Genomic DNA, 26,261 nt, shown 5'->3' on the forward strand with positions numbered 1-26,261 from the left:
GCTTTTGTTGAGTAGCTTTGTCAAAAAAGATTATTGAAGTCCAAGTAAACAAAATGTACTGGATCACTGCTATCCACATGTTGCATTCACTGATCAACTGAATGTTGCAAATAGAAAGCAGACGAATCACTACAGTTTCTTGAAAAGACTAGTGTCTGGAATATGGCTGTAGTTTTGAAAAAAGGGACATGAAGAATCTTCTGTCTGCTAGAAGTAAGCCCCATTGAATTCAATAGTTTCCATGCAAGTAAAGATACATATGACTGCATTCTTCATTTGTTATATCTAGGTCTGTTAATGAACATACCCTAGCTCAATCAGTCAATTTATTAATGCTCTGACCAATGGTCATAAAGATTTACACAAACAACGTCAAGTGAACATCTGTATAATACACTGTACAATCCAACAGTTAAAAGTAAATGCAAGCAGGATACCCTAGCTGATGTATTTGTATTTTTAAAGCATAAAGAAAATAAAGACATTTAAAACTAGCTAATTAAATCATTATGAAAAAAAATGTAATGACCATGTAAATAATTTTTTTAAAATGTGATGGAAAGAAATGCTCAACGAATACTTACAGGATCAGCTGTACTGTGGAGACAATCCCTTTGTCAAAATCCGTTCAATAACTGCATCTTCCTACCCTTCTATTTCTTTTTGTTCTTTTTTCTTTTTTACTTCTACAGCCCACACAACCTTTTGTTATCATCACCACTGCTTTTTACATTTCATTAGGAACATATAACAAGGCAGTTATCTTTCTTTCTTACTTTGATTTAGATTATGTATATTAATTACTAGGAGTGTACAATTTGTCAATAACCTATCCCATTTTGATTCCTTTTTCACCCTCTCAATTCCGCTTACTGGAAAATTTGGGTGGAAATACCATTTTATGATCCATCAGCCGGAAGTTCTGTTTTTGATCCAGGAAGACTCAACCCATTGGTGGCAATGGGGGGGACTGGTGAGGCTACTGTTTCTGTAATTTTTATGGCTATCGAGACAAAAATGGCCACACTTGGAGGGCACATTTATGACTGAAAGTCCCCCAAGTTTCAGAACATTTGGGTCATCCATTGATTTTTAGTAAAAAAAAAAAAATCTACAACTAAAGAAGGAAGGCTGCTCGACTGGTCCCAGAGTACACAAATACACAACCAGAGGCTAGGGCTGAGGAGGGAATAGCAAAGACTGAAAGTCAAAGAGGTGAACAAAAAGAAGAAAGGGCTTTTTTATTTTTGGGGGGAGGAGGAATTTAGACTGCTGATGCAGAACAGAGTACAGAAGCCAGAAAATAGAGCTGAGAAAATTCTGCCCATGTGGTCTCAAAGGAGTCAGGATATTCCCTAAACTTATCCAACACACAGTCAACTTAAAGCAAAATTGCTAGTAAAATAAAAGAAAGATTATATGAACAATATTAACTCAGAAAATTAAATGCAAAGGGAAAAGGGTGGAATTCTCAAAAAGCAATTCCTAAGCACTAAACAACAACAACAGCACTGAGATATAAAACACAGTGAGCTAGCACACAATCTCTCTCTCTCTCTCTCTCTCTCTCTCTCTCTCTCTCTCTCTCTCTCTCCCCTCTCCCTCTCCCTCTCCCTTTCCCTCTCATATGCCAGGATGCCATAGAAAAATTGTATATATAGACCAGTTTGCAAAGAGACCTGTGATCTGCTTTCTTCTTCTGATTGGTTCTGGCAAGGCTAATGGGGGGGGGGAAGAAACGCTCCTCCCACATGACAGCTTATCTCATGTGGCAGTCAGATGCAGCTTAAGATCAGCTGCCACGTGCCCACATGCTACCCCCCACCCCCGTTCCATGTCCAGGCATCTGCCTGCCAGGTTGCCCAACTCCCCCCATCAGTTGGAGGCCCCTCCCCCATCACCAACTTAGGCTATAAGGCCAGAACGAAGAAGAGGAGCCAGGAAGACAGTTCCGCCTTGTCTCCTATGCCATCAGTTGGAGGCCCCTCCTCCCATCACCAACTTAGGCTCTGAGGCCAGAACGAAGAAGAGGAGCCAGGAAGACAGTTCCGCCTTGTCTCCTATGCCATCAGTTGGAGGCCCCTCCTCCCATCACCAACTTAGGCTCTGAGGCCAGAACGAAGAAGAGGAGCCAGGAAGACAGTTCCGCCTTATCTCCTATGCCATCAGTTAGAGGCCCCTCCTTCCATTACCAACTGCTGCTCTGAAGCCAGAGCGAAGAAAGGGGGCCCTTCTTCCTAGTAACATGCTATGCAAATAATATTGTATGTATATATACACACACACACACACACACACACACATATATATATATATATATACATACACACATACATACAGTAGAGTTTCACTTATCCAACATAAACGGACCAGCAGAATGTTGGATAAGCGAAAATGTTGGATAATAAGGAGGGATTAAGGAAAAGCCTTTTAAACGTCAAATTACATTATGATTTTACAAATTAAGCACCAAAACATTATGTTTTACAACAAATCGACAGAAAAAGCAGTTCAATACATGGTAACATTATGTAGTAATTACTGTATATATGAATTTAGCACCAAAACATTGCAATGTATTGAAAAGATTGACTACAAAAACACTGACTACTAAAAGGCAGACTGCATTGGATAATCCAGAATGTTAGCTAAGCGAAGGTTGGATAAGCAAGACTCTACTGTATATACAATAATACATAATATAATATATTGTATATATACATATAATATTGATAATAATGTTGTAATTTAATACAATATAATACTACTAATTGTGGTATACTGTGCCTTTAAGCCACACTTTCTGGTTGTTACACCTGTAATGTATTTGACTACTGATGGCTGCAGCCAAAACCTCAGTAGCCTTCCTAGTGTTTGAATAAACACCTTTGCTACAAGACTCTGCTGGCTGGTGAGTTTGTTTCATACGAAGAATACTACACTAATAATATATATATATATATATATATATATATATATATATATATATATAATAATACATTACATGTAATATTACTAATAATATTACAGGGTAGTGGTATAGTACAATATAGTAATATATAATGCTAATATTGTGCCATGCTAAAATATAATTTATTGTATGTACATATATTTTGTAAACCGCTCTGAGTTCCCTTCAGGGTGAAAAGAGTGGGAATAAATGTAGTAAATAAATAAATATTTAACCCTGGTTCATTAAATTTCTCAGCAAAAAAGTCAATCTATGTTCCTCAATACACAAAAAAGGGAACAGGCTTTTAATTTTTCCCCTTAGAAAGTTTGCTTTGGAGAGTCATTATTATAATTCACCTGTACTCTTCAATGACTTTACAGGTTAGGGAAAAAAAATCACAATTGGCTTACATCTTTATAGAGATTTATAAAGAGAAGGTGCAGAAAATTTAGAAAGCAAACCAATGTTCTTTCTTAAAACTATTAACTCCAATGACAACCCCATGATTTATTCACAGTAAGATTTGAAACATTTACACATTCCTAGATTCCAGTCACACATGAATTCTTCAATATGCACCAACATTTATAATGTCACAGGGAGGACACACACTAACTTTTTAAGAGGGTCAACTAATGCATCAAATATTGAAATGAAAAAAATACTAGTCTTTTAAAAAGCACATTTTATAAGATTAAAAAATCCTGAAGGGGAGAATTCTCTACTGACAGAAATAGCTCAGGACTTATTCTGTCCAAATGTTTTGCAGAAATCAGCATTTTTTTTCAGAACCCAACATCTTCTGGACAAGAAACAACATTTCTTCATGGAAGGTAATATTTAAATGCAGTAATATTAATTTCTGACCAAAAAATGTTGTTCCCTGCACAGAAAAAAAAAGCTGCATTTGAGGATTGCTCGCTGCAGAATTTGCTCACAGTTTTGTACAGAAAACAGCATTTTCTGTGCAGGCAACAACATTTTCTATGCAGGAACCGATACATCATTATTTTCCATACTGTTTAAAAAGAAGCATGTGTTAATTTTGTGAGAACAAATCTCCAATTACAGCTCTCTCTGAACAGAAAATATTTTCTGTGATGAACTATTATTTTCCATGCAAAAAATGCTGTTTTCTGTGGACAGTTATCACATCCTAATTTTTCATGGAATGTGTTCCAAATTACATTGAGAAGAAAATTGCTGAAATTATTCATTTCTACCTTGTGGAAAAACTTTTGTGAAAAATTTAATCTCTAATGAGTCGGGCTTCTTCAAGTCAAGTATTGGTGGTTTTGAGAAGGGGCACCAATGCATGTTTCAAAGGATGATATAGTAGAGCTAGGGCTGGCATTAGGCAACAGTGATGGACATGGTTGTTGTATGTTTTCCGGGCTGTATGGCCATGTTCTAGAAGTATTCTCTCCTGACGTTTCACCCACATTTATGGCAGGCATCCTCAGAGGTTGTGAGGCAACCTCTGAGGATGCCTGCCATAGATGTGGGCGAAACGTCAGGAGAGAATACTTCTAGAACATGGCCATACAGCCCGGAAAATATACAACAACCCTGTGATCCCGGGCATGAAAGCCTTCGACAACACAGTGATGGACATGTCACAAAGCTGTCATATTATGACACTGGTAGCTGTCATAATATAGTTTATAGATATCTCCATATCCAGTGCCATTAATTTGCCTTATTTATTATTTAGGTAGTTAAACTTTATATACCTTAAAAAAATCAAAATATGGTGACCACCAATTGCTATAAGAATTTGATTACCTTCAGTTTTTAAAAAATTCAGACAATGATGCCTGACTCATAGAAGTTGTTTGAATAAATACAAATAAATTTGCATAAATAAAATGGACAGTGATTGGAGTGATTTTTTTTTGTCTTCGAGATGCCATTTTTCTCAAAATTACCTCATTGAGTTGTCAGTACAATTTGATGTCTCTAATATTTTCTCTGTGTAGCGCCATAAATTAGAGTTTCTAAAGTGTTTTCGTGCCTAGTAATAGCTTTGGTTATTATCTCTTTGTCTCCATTTTCTGCTTTTGGAACAATCTCCAAATTTTATCCCTAAATTACTTTTTAGATGTCTGGCTTTCCACAGTATCTTATTTTTACATTCCCAAAAGCATTGATTTCCAGTAACTCAATCCACATCTCAGTTTAAAAGGAAAATCTAATCCACTCAGTCATGAACTTCAGAACTTAATTTCTCATTTTCATTCATAAACCACAGTCTACTTCATTTTAAACTATACGTTAGCCAAAAAAGATCAATATCTACTTTTAATTAACTTTAGTTCTTAAACACATTAAACAGTATAAACACCACACCAGACATATACCTTAGCTGAAATCTCTATGAGCTTTTTGTGTACTATAAAACATTTGTAAGATGCATTTATCAGCTGTGACATACCTCTGATTAGAGAGGCTAGTGGTTTTTATCTGTTGTTTAGTAGGTAAGTGTAAGCATAAGGAATACAGAATGACACCCACACCTATGGGGGGATATGTTCCAAAACTTCCTATGAATACATAAAACCAAGAATAATAGCAACCCAAGTGTGTTATCATACTTGAGCTGGAACCATATTATAGAACTACACTGGTGAACCCAGAGAGACGCACAATAATTTGGGGTGAGGAATATTTTTTGAGCATTGGTAGGTGAAACTTTGATTATTGAGACCATGGATAAAAGAATTATGCTTCATGACCATTATATTTTACATACAGCATAAAGCAGAATATATATATTTGCAACCTATCTCCTAGTGAAAACTTCACAGTTTTATTTTAACAATCTTTATTACAGTTTCTGGATGTTTGCCATGATGCCCCTCCTTTGGTGAAAAAGAATATGGTGAGGATTCTAAAAATGCTGTTCAGTTTTTGTAGTAATTGAATGAGAGTCTGAGTTCCATTGAAATGAAAGTTTGTAGGATTTATATGTTACCCATGCAGTATGTAAACAAGTTCTAAGGGTTTTTATCCCTCCTTTTCAATAAGTGCTGAATTCACTATGAATTCAAGGACAGTTGATGATAGAAAACTCATTCCAACGACTGCTATATTAAACCTTTCATCATTTTAGATTAGTGCAATAGCTATGGATATTTATTTATGGATACATGATTTAATTGAATGTTCATTTTCTACTGTTACTTTTTAATTTATGGGGTTTGTTTTAATTCATAGGTGAGCCACTTTTGGCCCATTTATGAGAAAGGAGGGAAATTGTTAAATAAGTCCTAGTACCTTCGTTTATAAGTAGATTTTCCAGAGGATTAAAGTTTTAACACCTGTATGCAACTACTTAGTTTAGCAGAGATATAGAATCTACACTTTCCAATGGATGTGCAAGGCAGAGATGGCAGTAATGAATGTCCAGCACTTCTGGAAAATGTCAGTTTGAGAAAATCTGACATACATTGTCAGAAATAGTTGTACTGATTCAGACTACTGGGTCATCCAACTCAGACTCCTCCTCTGTAGGAAGTCTAGGAAGCAAGGCAAGTGGGGCTTCCTCCCTGGGGGCATCCTTGGTTGGGGGGGTGTTAGTTGGTCCTGATTGTTTCCTGTCTGGATTTCCCATTTTCAGAGTGTTGTTTATTTAGGCTTTTCCTTAATCCCTCCTTATTATCAAACATTTTTGCTTATCCAACACTTTTATTTTTCAGTGATTGTTTTTTTTTGGGGGGGGACCAACATTTCTGTTTGCCTACTCTTGAAAATTACCTTGGACCGGCTCTGTCTACAGACAACGCCGGCTCTTCGGCTTAGAAATGGAGATGAGCACCAACCCCCAGAGTCAGACATGACTGGACTTAACGTCAGGGGAAACCTTTACCTTTTATGGATAGCTATGTTAATTTTTGGATTATCAATGTATAAACAATTAATGGCATAACTACCATGTGGTTCTGTGATTATACAATTTTGAGACACACAATCAAATTACTAGGATTACTCAACACCTTAGAGTTAAGAAAATTCTCTCTGTGATATTTGAATTTCAAGGACCGCCAAGGCCATTAATAGATGCAGGACAAACCAATGCTGAGTTGACCAGCATTGGTTTGTGCAGTTGTGAAGGCACTTCTGAATCTAGAATCTTATCAAAATACAGGAGAAACACAGCTACCATGACATCTCTTCATCTTCTCTTCCCCAGGCTAAACAATACCCAGCTATGCATACAGCATGGTTTCCAGCTCTTCAGCCATTTTGGTCACCTTTCTCTGGACATGTTCCAGCTTGCCAATATCTTTCTTGAACTGGGATGCCCAGAACTGGACAAATATTCAAGATGAAGTCTGATCAAAATAGAATTACATTACTATTTTCATTTTCTAGACACCATACTCTTACTGAAGTAGCCTAGAATCATTTGCATGAAGGGGACGTGACTCCTAGGTGGAGGTCATCAGATAAAGGAAAGTCAATTAACCATTTATGTTAATCTTTTAATTTTCAAAAATGAGAACAGTAAATTCAGTCCTTGAAACTGAGTATATGAATTGCTGATTAATACAATGGGAATAGGCAAGCATTTCAAATGTTTTTAGATCCATCTAATGATACTACTCAGGGTTGCCACTTGAATTTGAAATTTGCCATTAGGAAGACAATTAATTGAGTAATTTTTTCCTATTGTAGTTGGCAGGGGGTTGCATTTCTGAGAATTATAATGGCAGTGAACCTGATAATCAAGCTGACAGATTTCACGGCAGCAAAAGGAACAGGTCCTGCAGAGGGATTTGCAGAAGCTGTGCAAAAAGGAAAAGTTAATGAGAAAAAACAAACTACATTTGGAAAGTTATTTTGTTAAGCTGGAAGTAGTAAATCCAAAATAAGACACATTTTATAAAGCCAAAAGAAACAGTGTTTCTATTTATTTTTAGTAATTTCTCAGTTACTAAATTGACTTTCCTAAAATAACAAGATTAGTATAGTTTTACTTTCTGTGGTTTACCTCATTGATAAAATATGTATTTCAGTGTAAAACTGTTATTGTACCTCAGAGATGCAACAATAAACTTTTGATTAATTCCAAAAGTATTGGTTGTGCGGGATGTTTAAAGTAAAAAAGGCTTCCATTACCAAGTGGAATCATTTGGGAATATTGTTGTAAAAGAAAAATATTATCGTACATGGCTTGTAAAAAAATATTTGAGGAAAATGGCAAATTTTAGTGAAAAGTGTTTCTGATACTTTATGGATGTTCACACATTCTTTCAACTACTATAATCAATTAGGTATAATTAGCTTGTTCCTTAAAAGCATGATTGAGGATGCCCACCATTAATGTGAGATTAAGCCATGAGATATTTCATTAGTACATAATAAAGCATGGATATTGTCACATGTGAACCTAGTTCACTTTTTTTACCAGTGGAACCCAATAGGGAAAAATGAACTATACACATGGAAAAATATCCATGTTTTATTCTGTATTAATGAAAAATCTCATTACTTAATTTCATAAGAAATCAGAAGAATTACTGTGTGAGAATTTGACCAGTGTATCTTACTACATAATGGGTAAATCATTCTGATGTAGTATAATAGCTATAGAATAGTCAACACAATGATAAAGAATAGTAACAATATTAGAATTAACATTGTTGTTTTTTGCTATCATTAAAAGACCTATAAATTAAAGACTTTCATGAGCCTTGGTAATCAATAGCCATTGTGTAAATTCAGGCCAGTGGCTCACTTGTTAAAGTTAATTTATCTGTAATGTGGTCATTCCTCTTTTCCTACTGCCATTCGCTGTGATAAGCATGATCATCTCTCCATTGAGTCCTGTCATCTTGTCATATATCCAAAGTATGATAACCTCAATTTAGTGGACGTTTTGTGGTTTCTAGTGACAGTTCAGGCTGGATTTACTTTAGGCCCCATCCATTTGTCATTTTGTCATATACGCATATCAACAGTACTCTCATCCAGTTTCACATTACAAATGAGCCAACCTTCTTCATATTAGATTTCTTCACTGTCTCACTTTGAAAATCATATAAAGAAACTGGAAATATTATGGTCTCCATGATCCTTGTAGTTTAATTCTTTATATTCAAGATACAATATGCAGGCAAATGGCACAATGTATTTCCTTTTTGAGATACATTCTGGGGTTTCTTTTCATTCACACTTTCTCCCAAATTAGCTAACTACCAGGCATAATGTAGCCAACTCCTCACAGAAGCAATGATTTGACAGATACACGTCTGATGCAAAAGGGACCATTTCAGAATATCAAGTGTTTCCAGTAGAAGGGTGACTGTTCTTTGAGTTTGTGTTTTCTTCCCCTTCCCTTTCATGCCATCAAGCCCAGTAGCAAATGAAATGCTCTTCCTCCATTTCAATTGCCACAACTGTGGCCTTGGAAGGAAGGATGAATAGCCAGGCACAACTCCATCCTGCTTTAGTCTCAGCAGTGGATGAAATACTGCCCTTCGTATGTTTCAGTGGGAGAAAAGATGAAGCACTATCTGCCAAACTTAAGCCTCCCTTCCACTACCATTCTCTTTTTCTTTTTTCATGTCTCATTTCAGTTGTATGCCTGAGAACAAGGAACTGTCATATTAATTATTTGTAAGCCACTCTGGGAGAACTTTTAGCTTAAGGACATTTATTGCAAAAATATGTAAGGAATGGGGAAGAGTACAATAATGGAGATAGAGCAGGCCATATTTAACATCTTACATCTTCGCCTTCTTCCATTGTTAACTAATACAAAAAAAAAGGTTTATATGATGTCAAAAAAGAAAACGAGAAAAAAAACACTTATAATCTAAAACAGAAGGATAGAAAAGGAGGTGCACAGTGTTCTAAAACAAAGGAGGTTGACAAATGGAAAATAGAAAGCCCTAACTATACTTCCTACCCTGTGTCTGCTGTTTTCTTCATAATAAAAAAATCTATTTTTGTCATAAAATGTCTTATCACTGGTAGATTAACTTTCCAGGATTCCTTGGATATTATTGGGGGTCCTGTTATTCTTGTCACTAACTTCTTTAATATGGATCTTAGAAATAATAAAAATCTCTTAAAAGAATGAAAATTGAAGGATATATTTGAAGCAAATTCTATAAATCACCTCACTTCTCACATAGTCATAAATGCTTCTTATGGATAGATTTCATATTAATAAAAAATACTAATAGGTCTAGAATTTTAAATATAGAAACACAACTGACCTGGATTTCAGATCACGCACCTATTATAGTGGAGTTAAAGATAGAGGATCCAGAGGAAACGGAGATAACAAAAACTTGGAAATATAAAAATTTGATAATTAAGACAGAAAAACTTAAGAAAGAACTATTAGAAAAGATAACAATTATTTTAAAGAGAATAGGGACTCAGCAAGTATAGAAACAATCTGGGATACAGCAAAAATGGTAATTAGGGATTATTGCATAGCAAAAGAACTGGTATTAAATAAACAGCAAGATAAAGAAAGGAAAAGAATGTTCAGAGAAATAGAGGAAACACAAAAACTATTACAAAGTAAATACCAAGCACAGGTGAAAGTAAACCTGGAAAAACTAAAGAAACAATTAGAAGAAATTGATAATTTGGACTTATGGAAAAAGAGATATTTATTAAAAATAGGTTTCAAAGACAAAATACAATCACAATGAAAAACTGGCTGTCTGAAAAATGTGAAAGAGAATGAAAGAATCATCCAGTTAAAGAGTAAACATAATAAAATGGTAAACTCAAGCAAGGAAATAAGAGAGCTACTTGTAGACTTTTACCAGGACTTATATAAAAATCAAATACATGGAGGAAGATTTGATGAAAATATACAGAAGATAATAGATAGAGAAAACAATAGGAAACTAGCAACAGAAATAACATATCAAGAAATAGAGCAGGTTATTGACACACTGAAAAATGCAAAGTCCCTGTGTGGTGATGGGTACACTACAGAATTTTACAAAGAAACCAAAGAAATAATAATACCAGAATTGAAGATTTTATTTACTACTATAATGAAAGGAGGAAAAACCCCTGACACATGGAGACAATCAGAGATAATGACAGTGAGAAAGAGCAGGAAAGATCCGGATTTGAAAATTCATTTATTAAAATAATAAAAGAGCTATATAGTAACACAGGAGCTAGAATAGGAGTAAATGAAGGATTAACAAAATACTTTAAAATAGAAAGAGGAGTAAAACAAGTTTGTCTTCTATCACCACTACTATTTGTATTAGCAATGGAACATCTAGCAGATAGAATAAGAAACAATGGCAGGATAAAGGGATATCAGATTAAGAATGAAGAAGTGAAGATAAATCATTATGCTGAGGACATCTTACTAATAATGGAAAACTCAGCAGAAGCAATAAGAGAAATACAAATAATTTTAAAAGATTTCAGAAGGTATTCAGGTATTGAAAGTGCATATAAGCAAATCAGAAATGCTTGTGTACAATATGGGACAAAGGGAGCAGAAGGAGCTCCAGACCAAAAATGGGAGACATTAAAATAATAAGAAATAAAATATTTAGGCATAATTTTTACAAAAGAAATAACTAAGTTAAAAGTGGCCAATTATGGGGTAATATGCAAAAAAAAAATCAGGAAAAATGAAAGCTTGGGGATATAAGCAATTAAGTATCCCATGATAAATACAAGCACTGAAAATGTGCATAATCCCCAAATTACTTTATCTTTTCCAAACCCTAGCAATAAAAAATAGAATATAGACTATTAAAAGAATGGGATAATGCTTTGCAATAATTGATTTATGGGAAAAAGAGAAACAGAATAATGAAAAAGATTCAATATACTCCAAGGAGAATACTAGGATGGAGGTTTCCAAATCTACAATACTATTATGAGGCTTTCTAAGTAAGATCATTACTAGAAATAAGTTTAAAGGGTGAAGATAATTGAATAAAAGTAGAGAATGAAATAAATGTAGGATGGGGAAGATATGGTCTATACACTAGAGATATTAAAGAAATAAAAGAAAAACTAACAGTTCCGAGAATGATAGCATACGAATGTTGGCAAAAATGGCAAAAATTATGGGCTTATAAAATATCGGGAAAGATCCTAGTTAAGAGCATGGGACTCCCCAAAAGGTTGGCAAATATCTTAGAAGAAAAGGGATTAAGGAGGGTAAATTATATGTGGAAACAAGATGGAGAGATAGTTAATTGGCCAGAGTTTTTGGAAAAGGGGGGAGGGAAAGAAAATTGGTTAAAATTAAGAGGGATTTGGGAAAAAAGTAGAAAAAAGATGGTGCTCAGCCTACTGAAGAATTAAAGGTAGATAAATCATTAAAGGCAAGAGAAAAAAACTAGTAAAGGAACAGTAGCAAAAATATACAATTTGAAGGTGGAAGATAAGGAATTTTTGATCAGAGCAATACGTAACAAATGGAATGGGGTTTATTTATTTATTATTTATTTATTTATTAGACTTGTATACCGCTACTCCCAGTTTGGCTTGGAGCGGTTTACAGAAATAGATTAAAACAATACACTTAGCTTTAAAATAACAATAAAAACAATAAAAACAACAATAAAAGCAACAATAAAAACAGACATAGCCCCGAGTTTTTCACCCATTGAAAGCTTGTCGGAAGAGCAAGGTTTTGCAGGCTTTCCGAAAGGCAAGTAGGTCTCGGATAGTTCGAGTTTCAACTGGCAAGGCATTCCATAAATGAGGGGCTACAATCGAGAAGGCTCTCTGCCTAGTAGAAGACTCATTAAGCACACAAGAAATAGAAGAAATAATCAGGAACATGAATAAAATAAAAACCGGAAAATATAACGAATTAGAAAAAAAGATGGTATTAAGATGGTATAGAACTCCTGAACAATTGGCTTATATGGTAAAAGGGAAGAATTCGAAGTGTTGGTATTGTAATAAAGAAAAAGTACTTATTCACATATGTGGTGGGAGTGTTCTGAATTTTAAAAATTCTGGCAAATGATACAAGGAAAAATTCAGGAGATATTACAGATAAAAATTCACATTAATAATGATTTGCTACTGTGGGGAGTGTTGGATTACCTGATTATAAAAATCAGTTATTTAAAGTAACAATAAGAGCAGCACACGTCGTAATCATTAGAGTATGGAGAGACAATTGGAATTATTATATGTATGAGCAAGTGTTCTTGTTACTAAGCAAGTAACAAGAACGAACAAACAAAAGGACATCACAAATAGATGGAAGGACTACTTCAGTTGGGTGAAAAATGGAGGAGACAACAATCACATCAAAGAAAAAATACAAAGACTTTTCCAGTAGTTCGACCTGCAAGTTTAGTAGTGATATACTGTGGTTGAGGAGGGAGGGAAGGCAGAGGGGGAAAAATACAGGAAGATTTGGAAAGCAAAGTTTAAAAATGTTAAAGAACGGGAAGTATTACTGTTATGATTATAACATTTAATAAAAAACTAAAAAAATCTCCATTTTCTCTTTTCTCGTTATATCTACAACCCTGTACTACTACCTTTCCTTTGATGTTATAGAAAACTCAATATTTTCCTTTCCTGTTCTTCTCTTAAATGATCAATAAAAGTTTGTCATTCAAATTTGGAAGTATTAGACTTTTTTTCCAAATCTGGTAGGGTATGGTGATTGTATAAACCTGATCAATTTGTCCATATCTGTAATCCATAAATCTTATGGATTTATGGGAATTTCTTCTTGTTTACAGTAATCACAAATAATGAAAAGCTCTTCTCCTCTTTTTTGGCAAATTTAGTCTATTTATAATTAAAGAAAGCATCTTTAGGGTACTCATTCTTGAAATAGTAGATGATCATATGGAGTATCCTGTTACAGTTATTGAGCATATTACTATCCAGGAACTATTGAGGTTGTCATCTCTTCTTGGATGTTCTTTTCCCCCTTAGTCTTCTGATCCTTCTTCTGAATCTAGGTCTTTTTAAAATTTCTCATAAAAATCTTGGGTCTTCATGCCTGATGTTAACCAATGCCATCACTCTTTGTGGGTTTTCCCATCTGAATCTGCAGCCTTTCTTCTTATGTTTATCTGTCAGTAAAAATTAATCTCATCTTTTTGATTTACAATTCTTCCTGCAGATACCAACTGCAGAAAGTAGGGGTACAGAGACTGTCATCTTATTAGTGCCTTGAGGGGGAGTTAAATGTAAAACTTGGCATTCTCTTCCCCCCTGCACACTATGCCATTTACTATATAGCTGCTGCATCCCATCCTATTGGGATTAAACCACATCCACTCACATCTATAGTCCTCAGTGAGGAAACAGATAGATAGGAAACAAGTTAGGCTGAGAGAATCCATTTCCCCTCACTCCAGAATGCTTGCGGCTATGTCTGTCTTCTCTCAGTCTCTATTTCTTCCTCCCATCTCATTAATGATGTAGAATGAAATTCTCAAATTGCATGCTCCCTTTTGTTTACGTCCCCAAGAAAAAGGACCCAGTTTTCAGTGTTTCTCTTGCCCTGTGTGTGAGAGAGTTAACAGTGCAGTAATTTTCTTATCTTTTTCCTTTGTTTGATCTTAGAAGACATGGAGATTACATGATATCTCTTTTTTAGACTTAACTCAATAGTTTAGACGAGGGGTTCCCAAACATTTAAAGCCGTGGAGCCCTTCTGAAGGAAAAATTTATTGTGGAGCACCTGGGACACAGGGGCGGCACTGAATTTAAAAATTTGAGAGATGGGCTGGGCCAGTGGCAGATGGATGAAGAATGTTTGCGTTAACTAATTAAAAAATGAATAAATTCCTATATACACTGCACATATCTTGTTTCTTCCGGTGTGGCGTGCATGGCGGCTGGTTGGGAGCTCTTGGATCTCTCCCAGAGCACCCGTCCACTTCGGCGACCCTGAAGAGCGATAGCTCCGACCTTACTGACGGATTGAAGCCAGAAGGTGTGCTGAACCCGCAGGTTGCCAAGCCGATGGCTGAGTGGGCTTTCTTCCCCCCCCAACGGAGAAGAGCCCCCCAAGCCCGGTAAAGGCAGCCACAGGGTAAGCAGATCGCGGAGAGGAGAACCGGGACCTCGGCTGAGGGATCCCAGGATAACAGCCTGCCTACGCCCATTTTAAAACAAGACGAAAGAAGAGCCACGCTGCTCAAAGAAACGTAAGTTTAACAAAAAGATCTTGGACATAGAAGTATTAATTTACCCCCCCCCCCCTACGAAGAATCTTTCAGAGACAAGATATGGTGGCGGGATAAGAGATTGGAAATGAAAATTTATTTGGAATAATCAAATCCAAAAGCGACTACACACAAAGTATATTAAGTGCATCAGTTTCAATATATTGAAGACCTGTACGGACTGTTAGAGCGAGTGAGTTATACCGAGGCATCAGCTCTACTAAAGTTATATACAACAGCGGGGGACAACTGTAAGGGGACGCCATTATCACAAAAAAAAGTGCCAGACTGACCTTGGAAGAGACTTTGTTTTGACTACGGAGGAGGCTTCCTCAAAACAACACTCCCTGTAGAGAATCCACCCCGGAGGAGCTGACGAAACAAAGACCGGACGCTAAAGAAAGCGACACAAGAACTGGCGGGGCAGAGAGGAAGAGGGGGAAGCCCTTCAAAGAGGGAAAGGAAGTGGTAAGGGAAAATTAGGAGAGAACAGGGCAAGAGCTTCAAGTGGGGCGGAAGCGTGACAAACGTAAAAAGAAACCAATAACAAAGCAAAGAAGGGCGGAAGTAACAGAACGGAGAGGAGGTTGGACCCAACTGCAGGAAGGGCGGAAGGGACATTTGGAGAGAGGGTGAAGAAGGGGAATCCCATCCAGAGAAGCAGAAGCAATAAGAGAGTCACTCAGGAAGGGAGAGAACGGGGACAGGATTTCAAGGGGGTCTCCAGAGAGAACCGAAAGAGGTGCCAAAGAAGACGACGAGAGAGGGAGACTGGAGTAGAGAGACGGAGGTGAAAGACGCCAAAACATAGGCTTTGGTTGAAAAGACTGAGAACATAAGTGCAAAGGGGAAGAGGCTTCAAGGGGGAAAATCGACTCAAGGAACTCATAACAAGATAAAGTATTAATAAGAAGTTGGGTCTCTAGATACATTCTCTCTTTTTTTTCTTTTTATCTAATTTTTTCACTCTCTCTTCTTTTGGTTTTTTCTCTCTCTTTTTCTTCTCTTTTCTGTCTATTTCTTCTTCTCCTTTAATATTCGCACCTATTTTTTTCTTTTTTTTCTTTTTTTTTCTCTTCTTTCTTTCTTTTCCCCCCCCTTTTTTTTTTCTCTTTCCTTCTCTCTTATGAACTTAAATTAATTTTTAATAGATATAGTGTTGTATATATTTATATATAGGCACCATATATAGATCAAATAGGGCTACTGATAACACATCAATTTAAAGTATTACCCTGGTATTTTTCCGGTCTCTTTCTCGGTTCAGTTGTTTTTTTGTTTTGTTTTTTTTTGGTTTGGTTGGTTTTTTTCCCTCTCTTTTTTACACTGAGAGTGTAATAAATTTAGAACCATTCAAAAATCAAATTAAAACATTAAATTTTGTTAATTATTAAAAAAAAAACCAAGTACTTTGTGCATATTGATTTTTCATAAGAAGCACCCAACAGGAGGATGGCTGCATATAAGAACAAGCAAGAAGAAAAAAGAACAATGCCTTCTATTTCGGGCACGATAAACATGACAAGAAGAAACTCCCTCCCGGAGGAAGTCACTCTCAGAGATTTAATGAGAGAAATTCAGAAAATCTCCGAAAAACAGGACACCTATCAAAAATCATCAGATGAACAGATGCAAATATTAAGGAAAGAACTCGCGGACCAACTCACTACAACCAAAAATGAAATTACCAATGAAATTGGCGAGATGAAGAAGGAAATGGACACCCTTAAACAAGAACTTCAGGAAATCAAAAGGGATAAAATTAAAACCGAGAAACTCCAAGGAAAGATTCAAACAAGGATGGACACCTTAGAAGCCAAAAATTCAAAATTGGAAACCAAACAAGAATTGTTAGAACAAAGAGAACTAGAATTTCAGTTAAGATTCAGAAACATCCAGGAAGAAGCCAGAGAAAACTTAAGGCAGATAATAGCTAAACTAACGGCTGAGATACTTCAAATAACAGAAGAAGAGGCAGACGAAAACATTGACAGAGCTTACAGAATAACGACCAATTATTCAAAAAGAAACAAAGTGGCCAGAGATGTCATTGTACAATTTGGAAGAAGAAGATACAGAGATGATATTTTGAGAAAAAACAACTCGACTCCGGTATTCTTCAAAGGAAAAAAAGTAGTCATCCTAAAGGAATTTCCTATGTCAACACTTATGAAGAGACGGAAATATATGTTCCTGACGGAGGAACTAAAGAAGCACCAAATTAGATTCAGATGGGAGCGAACAGAAGGGGTAATGGTAACTTATAAAGATGAGAAGTACTGGCTGACAACCGAGGAAAAAGCAAAAGCTTTTTACGAAAAATTGAAAAAAGAAATGGCTGAACCATCGGAACCTAAAGGATTGAAAGAGAAAAAAAGACCTAGGACAGAATCACCGGAAAAAGAAGACCTACGCATGGATATGGCAAAGACGAAACTGGACGTTCTGAAAGAAGCTGACGATGAAGAAGGAAATTAGATGCTTCTCAAATAACGTGAACGGACTTAACTCTCCCAACAAAAGGAAAAGGATTTTCAACTTCATAAGAAAGAATAACTATGACATAGTAGCCCTCCAGGAAACGCACGTTGCTCAGAAACATGTGGCCCACCTGGTGCAGAACAACATTGGAAAGGAATTCTACGCTTGCGCTTCAGAAAAGAAAAGAGGGGTAGTCATTTATGTGAACACAAGAATACCAGCACAATTGGCTTTTAAAGACAGAGACGGAAGAATAATTGGAATCACAATTACAGTGGATAACCAAAAAATATTGATTTGTAATATTTATGCTCCCAACGGACCCAAAACCAAATTTGTTAATGAATTAAAAGAATTAATTTCAAATGAACAATTTGATGATTTGATGATAATGGGAGATTTCAACGGAGTAATGGACGCCAAAGTGGATAAGAAAAATGACTCTAAAAAATACAGGGACAAAAGCACTGGTAAACTCCCAGTCTTGTGTATGAATTTCTTCAAAGAATTTAACCTACAAGATTCCTGGAGACTACATCACTGGACAGAAAAAGACTATACCTTCTTCTCGGACAACCACCAGAGCTGGTCCAGGATTGATATGGTTTTCACTACAAACAAGTTGACGACAAAAATTGCAAGAATTAAAATTTTGCCAAGGACACATTCAGACCATTGCCCCATAGAAACAATTTTATATTCGAACCCTAGACAGAGGAAGTGGCGTCTCAACGACAACTTATTAAAAGACGAAGAAGACATAAACAAGAATAGGAAAATTCTAAAAGAATACTTTGTAATGAATGAGACACCCCAAACCTCAATCCAGACGATATGGGATGCGGGCAAAGCGGTAATGAGGGGCCACCTCATCCAACAAAATGCAATCAAGAACAAAAAAAGATATTCAGAAATGAAGAAAATTATGGATGAAATCAACAAGATTGAAGACATACTGAAAAGGAACCCCAAAGATGGAAAAGGCAGAACCGAATTAGAAAAACTACAGAAAAAAAGAACCTTTTTAGAAACAGAACAAATGGCGAAGGAATTAAAATATATCAAACAATATCACTTCGAAAACGCCAATAAACCAGGCAAATGGCTTGCAAGGAAGATCAAGAAGAAGCGACAAAACCATCATATCACCAAACTAATCTCAGGAAATAAGACATATACAACCGATGAAGACATCAGCAAGGAGTTTAAAAAATTTTATAAGAAACTCTACTCCAGAGATCAGATTAAGAGAGAAGACATTCAACAATTTCTAAACTTACAAAGACTATCTAAAATACCAGACCGATCCAGAGAGGAGCTGAATAAAGAGATATCAGAACAGGAAATCAGAAATGCCATCAAAAAAGCAGACCCAACCAAAGCACCTGGCCCAGATGGCTTCACAGCAATCTACTATAAGGTATTTGAAGATGAGCTTACACCTCATTTAAAGAGATTGATGAATCAAGCCCTGACAGAACAGAAAATCCCTGACTCCTGGAAGAAAGCAAATATTATTATGATCCCCAAAGACAATTCGGACCTAACAGATGTAAGAAATTATAGACCAATTTCGCTGCTAAATATAGATTATAAACTATTTGCAAACATACTGGCAGACCGTCTAAAAGGTTTTTTGAAAGATTGGATTAAGGAAGACCAGACAGGCTTTTTGCCCCAAAGACACCTAAAGGACAATGTCAGAATAATAATTGATATTATAGAATATTACGAAAAGAACAATCAAAAAGAATGTGCCCTGATGGCCTTAGACGCCGAAAAGGCCTTCGATAATGTGAACTGGGACTTTTTACTGCTCATGATTAAGGAGTTGGACATGGGTCACTACTTCACAAATGCTATAATGTCGATATACGACCATCAAGAGGCCAACATAACAATAAACGGGACGGACACAAGAAGTTTCAAGATAAATAAAGGTACAAGGCAGGGATGCCCCCTGTCCCCCCTACTTTTCATATTATGTTTAGAGACATTACTGAACAATATAAGAGAAGATAAAACCCTGACAGGAACAAAAATTAGAAAAGAAGTATATAAAGTCCGAGCTTTTGCAGACGACTTAATTTGCATTATAGAAAACCCCCTGGACAACATTTTGAGATGGATGACAAAGATAGAAGAATATGGGAAGGTAGCAGGACTGAAGATAAATAAAAACAAGACTATGATCTTGACTAAGAACCTCTCCAAAAATGGACAAGACAAGATAAAGGAATTAACAGGAATACAGGTCACTAACAAGTTAAAGTATCTAGGGATAACTATTACACCAAAGAATGCCCAACTGTTGAAGAATAATTACGAAACCAAATGGAAAGAAGTAAAAAAGGATATGGAAAATTGGAAACACTTGAATTTATCGCTAATGGGCAGAATAGCAACCATCAAAATGAACATTCTCCCCAAAATGTTATTCCTTTTTCAAACAATTCCGATACTAAGAAGCACGCAAACATTTAAGAATTGGAACAAAGACCTTGCCAAATTCATTTGGCAAGGCAAAAAACCAAGGATAAAATTTGTCAATCTAACAGACGACAAGAAAAGAGGTGGATTCGGCCTTCCAGATCTAAAACTATATTATGAAGCCTCCACAATGTTATGGATCAAAGACTGGTCAAATTTAAAAAAGACAAAGATTTTGACTCTAGAAGGCTTCGACCTCAGAGGGGGCTGGCATTCGTACCTATGGTACGACAGGAAAAAAAATTGAAAAGAACTTTGGCAACCACTTCATAAGGTCTGCCCTCATCAAAACATGGGAAAAGTATAAAAATAGACTTTACCAGAAAACACCACTTTGGCTCTCACCGCTAGAAGCGTTACACAGAAGAGAGTCAGCTTGGGAAACATGGCCAACCTATAAAGACGTCCTACAAAAAGTAAATGGCATCTATAGTTTAAAAAACCAAGAAGAAATAAAGAAAACATTCAAGAATGTATCTTGGTTCCAATACAGACAACTTGCAGAATACTTCAATAAAGATAAAAAAATAGGCTTTATAGAAAAAGAAACTGTATGGGACAAGATAATCCAACTTGAGAAGAAAGAAATAGCAAGAATATATAAGGTACTTCTGGAATGGTCAACAGAAACCGAAATGGTAAAAGATTGTATGATCAAATGGGCATCAAACATAGGCCACCCGATAAAAATGGAAGACTGGGAAAGAAATTGGAATAAGAGACTGAAATATACTTATGCATATGATTTAAGAGAGAACTGGTACAAAATGATGTACCGATGGTACATCACACCACAAAAACTGGCCAGATGCTATAAAAATCTGCAAGACAAATGCTGGAAATGTCAAACTCAGGAGGGGACTTTCTTCCATATGTGGTGGACATGTAAAAATGCAAAAGAATTTTGGACAAAAATTCACGGAAAAATTCAAGAATTAATAGGTTTGAAATTTCAAATGAAACCAGAATACTTTCTTCTAGGAATGCCTGATTTTGAAATGGACATAAGTAAAGACATATTATTCAATTACTTGGTGACAGCTGCCAGAATAATATACGCAAGAAATTGGAAATTGAAAGAAGTTCCCCGGATGGAGGATTGGAAATTAAAAATATTAGACATTAGGAATATGGACAAACTAACACAATGCCTTAAAAGAAATCAAAGCATACCAAAAAAATCAGCAGATTGGACCCTTTTAAAAGAATATTTAAAATAAGAGAGAAAAAAAAAAGGAAAGTCGAATCCCAAATAATATATATATATATATATATATATATATATATATATATATTGAAAGGAAAAAGAAAAAAAAAATCAACCTTGGTAGTAGGGAGGTAATTTCACATCAAAGAAAGGAAAGACATATTTCTTTAAAAACACTTGGAGCTTAACTCCTAACTTCTATGGAAAAGGTCGGAAGTCGACAAAAGTGTGTGTATGTATGTTTTTTTTTTATTTATTCTCTCTTTTATCCTTTATTTTTCCCACTTTTCTTTACCATTATGTTCCCCCACTTTCACTGTATTGGGAAAATTTGTGGGTATAACTATCTATTCAATTTTTGTGTATGTTTCTCCTGGTTTTTAAACAAATAAAACAAATATAAGTTTAAAAAAAAAAGAAAGAAAGAAAGAAAGAAAGAAAAGAAAGAAAGAAAGATACAAGGAAGGAAAGAAAGAAAGAGGGAGGATGGAGGGAGGAAGGAAAGAAGGTGAGCAAGAAAGAAGGAAGCAAGGAAGTTAGGAAATAAGAATGGCAAAAAAGAAAGAGGAAGAAAGAAATGAAAGAAGGATGAAAAGAAGGAGGAAAGAAAGAAGGGAGGTAGCGCCCCAGGGGTAGCAGCAGTGTGCAGGCCCCAGTGGAGGCAGCACACAGTTCCTGGAATGGCTACAGCATGCAGGTTTGGGGGGTGGCGGCAGCATGCAGGCCTTGGTGGCAACATGAAAGTAGCAAAGAGTGGGAAGGAAGCAGGGGAGTGGAGTGGCTGAGGGCCCCCCGCAAAGCCTCTGACTGTGTTTTGCAGAGCCCTAAGGGCTCCATGGAGCACACTTTGAGAAACGTTGGTCTAGACCAGTGATGGGTGAGCTTTTGCGCTTGGTGTGTCAAAATTCACCAAAAAATCTAGCATGACTTGGATGGTGTGTCACTTTGAGAAAAAAAACCATAATTTGGCAATATGTATAGTTTAAATAACAAAAATGTATAATTGTAATATATAACTGTATTTAATAAATCAAAAACTATGTAATACCATTATTTCCATGTACAACAATCTATGGTACCTATTGCAGTTTCCACGCTGATTTCTCTATATTCTAGTTTCAATGTAGTCATGAATAATGAATAATATAATAATAATATAATAGTAATAATATGATAATATGCTACAATAATAATAGAATAATAATAGAATGATATAATAATCTCTCTCTCTCTCTCCCTCCCTCCCTCCCTCTCTCCCTCCCTCCCTCCGTGTGTGTGTGTGTGTGTGTGTGTGTGTGTGTGTATATATATATATATATATATATATATATATATATATATATATATATGTAATGTGCATAATTCCCATGGAGTAAACAACAAAACCACTGGACCAAATCACACCAAATTTGGCCACAAAAGACATTGTAATCCAATCAATCTGCATACGGCAGCGTGTCAGCAAAAATGGCTAGATGTGTCAGTGCTGACACGCGTGTCATAAGTTGGCCATCACTGGTCTAGACCTTATCTTCCTAACAAGAAATGCAGTTCTTATGGGGTTTTTTGTATGTTAATAAACGTTTTGAAACTTTTAAAGATTGAACTCTGCATCTCATGGTTTTTAAACTCTAGAAGCCTTTTTCAGACACACTGTTGATTTATTGTGTGTAAACTACTCTTCTAAATGTCCTTTTGCCTTTTAACTGCCTCGCTATCTAAACAGTAAATTGTCATAACACATCCATGGCCATTCTTTGAATGGTGGAGAACTGGTTGGGGGGGGGGAGGGTAGATCCAATAAGAATCTGGCTACGTCACCATAGACAGACATGAAAGGATTGCCTCTCTGATTGACCTTGTTCTCCAAAATCAGACATAAGATCGCAATGGGACGAACTGTAGTCTTCTGCAGTATAAGTGGAGGTAGAATAGGAAGCTGTAGTTCAGTTCTTCATACAGGATAACAGCCAGAGTAACAGATTCAAAAAATATGGCAGTATTCACACTGGCTACATACCTTCTAATCTCCTCCAAATTTTCACAGAAGCCCTCAATATTTATAAAGCTAATGTCAAATTGTAGGTACTGGCTTAAATTAGCCTTATTTTGCATAATTTCTCTCAAACTATAACTTAATTTATATTACTGGCTACCAGTGTTCCTAGAAACGCCTTCTACTGATTATGTGAATTTGTATTCTTTTGGACTGTAAGTGAATAACTAACTCAAAATAAGTCAAGATGCTTACTTTCACCACAGCCTTTTCTCCATTTGTTAACCTATTTCTTTTGCTGAAATCTGAGACTACATGCTGTGAATCTTTTCTACTTCTGAGACATTAATTAAGATTCAGGGTTCAAAATGAGCCCCTGATTTGTGAATTTATTAACATTGGATAGGTTGAAGTGTGAATAAGGAAATTTTAGCCAAATCCATATATTTTGGATATTAACTGCCTAGACTGCCAGCACATCTCACGTTACTATAAATGGTAAGGTTATGAGAGCCTTAGTCCAAAATATCCAGGTAAACTAATACTGCCAACTAGAATATCAGCTAATCGATTTATAGACTACAGCAATCTCCTGCAAAAACAAAATCTGGCATTAAAATATGTGCATAATATAGTGTTGGAGAAAGGTAAATTTCACACATTACCATTGGTTATTTTTCGTAAAGTAGTGTTATTTCAGAAATGTTTATTTGAAATGATGTGATTATATCAAACTACATACATATACACATAGTCCAGCGTGGGTTTAAAAAAGGGTAGTGATGGGAAGAAGAAAAGGGAAAAATAAGAAAAGTAGATAATTGAAATAAACAATATAAGCAGGAACAGTAGATTCAGAGGAATTACATTGATTTGACTTGGTTTGAGAGAATGAGTGTGTCGGAAGACATGAACTGGAGAAAATTAAGCTCAATGAGTCAGAATTCAAAAGGTTATGGAAAGAAAAGAACTGGAAGTGAAAGAGGGTCTTTAGCAGTGAATGGCACTAAGCACAATATGAGAACCCGTGCTTTTCTAAAAAGGAGAATCACACAAAAGGTCTGTCAGTTGCAGGCTGATTTTGTGCATTTCATTTTACATCTGAAGTACTTTTTAAAAAGTGCCATCTTGATGCCTTAGACTTTTGAATTTGTTGCTCTCATAGCAGTTGAAAGAAAGTCAATTCCAAATACTGGTTACAAGTACTTACAACCTAAATGTAGCCTTCATCTGCATTTTCCCAGAGGACCATCTAGCTTACTTTTGATGACTTGCAAGGTGTAAACATTAGGAAAAGAGGGTTATTTCTTTCTTATTGTAAGCCACAAAATACTGCTTTTTTATATATTCTAAGATAGTCTCCTATCTTCTGGTGATGTGCAGGACACTGATCAGTGTTTAAGATTCAGCTGTTAGTTTAGTACATGAAACGGGAAGGAGCCCCCAGTGGCGCAATGGGTTAAACCCTTGTGCCAGCAGGACTGCTGACTTGAAGGTTGGGTTGCTGACCTGAAGGTTGCCGGTTTGAATCCTGGGACAGCACAGATGACCTCCCTCTGTCAGCTCCATCTCCCCATGTGCTGACATGAGAGAAGCCTCCCAAAAGGATGGTAAAAGAAATCAAAATATCCGGGCGTCCCCTGGGCAACATCTTTGCAGACTGCCAATTCTCCCACACCAAAAGTGACTTGCAGATTCTCAAGTCACTCCTGACACACAAAAAAGGGAAAGGGGTGCCTTCTTTGTCTCATGCAGGGAAAAGTTCAGCCTAGTCCTTCACACTGTCACAATGTATAAGACAATAGATTCTGCTTCTTAATCTGATATTTTAGATTTCTACCTTTGGTCAGGTGGGTTTTGGTGACAACAAAGACACATTGCATATACTCAACAATTGATGCTTGGCTCCTATTAATGCAGGAGATGATAGTCTCCAATTACATAAAAACCCTCATTTGAAACCCTAGAACTGCCGCAGCACACTGGATAATTTTTTAATCAGTGCTTCATTTTAATCAGAACTTGCATGTAGTAAGTTACAGATGGAACACTTACTAACTCAGGCAGAAAGAAAGCCATAATGAAATTATAGCTCATCAGTAACACTGAGTAAGTCAAATGGCACTCTAGGCCAGCACACTGAATAGCAATTTTGAGTTATTATTTAAGGTAATTTCTGAACATTTCAGAGATATTTTTCAAGTTACATCCCAAACATTTCTTCCTCAAAGGATGGAAAAGAGAAACAAATAACACAACGAGGTACTTTTGTATAATGGCAGAAAATTTCACTTTTCTAATACACTATAACAGGTAATGAGAATGAATTACTTTTAGAAAGTAACTTCCCATACTTTGTGAGAGTAATATGTAGCCCATCTCTTGTAAAAAAAATATCTAACTAATTGTCTGTATTAACACCTTGTGAGTGCAGAAAAACCTTAAACAGCACTAATGGCACAGGCAGATGAATTTATGTAAAGACTCATGCCCATTTTATTGTGCTTCTTTTTTATTAATTTTTATTTGGGGGGATAAGTGATAAACAAACAAACACACAAACAGTTTAAAAACGAGAATGACAAATAGGTTAACAGTGAGGGCATTTTATTGTGCTTCTTCACTGAAGCTTGATTTAATTTCTTGCATTTTTGTGATAATACATATACAAAAATCCCAATCACTACTTACCTAAATTTGTGCATTTTTTCATCTACATTCCAATTTGAAAGTCTCTTAATTAATCTCAGTGCGTATTTGACAGGTTTTGAATAAGGAGGATATTATGCAGAAGAAATCACGTTCTTGGGGAAAAGCCAGGCTTACCATTTCTTTGCTTGACAAAGTGGTTTGCAAGACTATAGTGTGACACATTCAGAGCAGTATGAGCCTAAGAATATTTCCTTAAAAACAAATATCAATCAGGAAGTGATAGTATGCCAACAATTGGTGGAACAAGCATAACCACCATCTTAC

General features: G+C 36.0%; 1 protein-coding gene and 1 long non-coding RNA gene across 6 annotated transcripts in view; one reads left to right on the plus strand and one right to left on the minus strand.

The window, feature by feature from the left end:
- The window catches only part of kcnt2 (potassium sodium-activated channel subfamily T member 2), a 299,494-nt gene that overhangs the window by 76,421 nt on the left and 196,812 nt on the right, over positions 1-26,261 (minus strand). The gene's annotated exons all lie outside the window — the stretch shown is intronic.
- LOC103280596 (uncharacterized) overlaps positions 2,873-26,261 on the plus strand; it is a 56,071-nt gene continuing 32,682 nt past the window's right edge. For both annotated transcript variants that reach the window (XR_507423.3, XR_507425.3), the window contains exons 1-3: positions 2,873-2,911; positions 3,723-3,786; positions 5,787-5,834. This is a non-coding gene — a long non-coding RNA (uncharacterized LOC103280596). The remainder of the gene's footprint in view (positions 2,912-3,722; positions 3,787-5,786; positions 5,835-26,261) is intronic.

This window comes from Anolis carolinensis, chromosome 4 (assembly GCF_035594765.1).
Source record: "Anolis carolinensis isolate JA03-04 chromosome 4, rAnoCar3.1.pri, whole genome shotgun sequence".
In the NCBI taxonomy this organism is placed as follows: Eukaryota; Metazoa; Chordata; class Lepidosauria; order Squamata; family Dactyloidae; genus Anolis; species Anolis carolinensis.